The 725-nt window shown below is 32.3% G+C and overlaps 1 non-coding gene across 1 annotated transcript; it reads right to left on the minus strand.

Moving 5' to 3' along the window:
• Positions 1–300: 300 nt before the first annotated feature.
• LOC131811935 (U6 spliceosomal RNA) lies at positions 301–407 on the minus strand. The gene has a single exon (XR_009346175.1). It is a non-coding gene; the product is annotated as a U6 spliceosomal RNA (small nuclear RNA).
• Positions 408–725: the final 318 nt, after the last annotated feature.

A 725-nucleotide genomic window follows, 5' to 3' on the forward strand; every position in this document is an offset into this window, starting at 1 on the left:
CCAACAACCGCAGACTACATATATCTTTAGCCATGATTTTCTTTGCAAAGGTCAACATTGATAATGTTCTAGTCATACCTCCGTGTACCAGGAAAGAAGTAGCATATTTCTTGAAAGACACAGCTACCAAAGCTCCATTGAGAAACCGTAAAGATGGAGAAGGGGTTTGCAAATTATATATCTGATAATGGACATCTACTCTGATTATTAAAAAATGAATAAAAATAAAAACCTTACTAATAACCAAACAGAGTATCCAATTTTACATGTGAAGAAAATTATTATTATTTTTTCTTTTTTAAAAATATGGAACACTTCACGAATTTGCGTGTCATCCTTGTGCAGGGGCCATGCTAATCTTCTCTGTATCGTTCCAATTTTAGTATATGTGCTGCCGAAGCGAGCACTGAAGAAAATTATTGAAGAGACATGTCACCAAAAGGATATGGATGGCTTATAAGCACATGACAAATTTCTCAACATTAAGACATTAAAGAAATACAAATTAAAATCATAATGAGACATGCTTACATATCTATTAGAATGGCTAAAATTATAAAGGCTTATTGTACTTCTTCTGAGCTAAATTGAGAAGCAACAAAAAATCTAAACTGTTGTTGGCATATATCATGATACCACCACTTTGGAATATAGTTTGAGAATTTTTTAAAATGCAAAATATGTTGCAGTTACACAAACAGCCATTTTACTTCTAGGCATTTAAC

The sequence above is a fragment of the Mustela lutreola genome, chromosome 11 (assembly GCF_030435805.1).
Source record: "Mustela lutreola isolate mMusLut2 chromosome 11, mMusLut2.pri, whole genome shotgun sequence".
Taxonomy (NCBI): Eukaryota; Metazoa; Chordata; class Mammalia; order Carnivora; family Mustelidae; genus Mustela; species Mustela lutreola.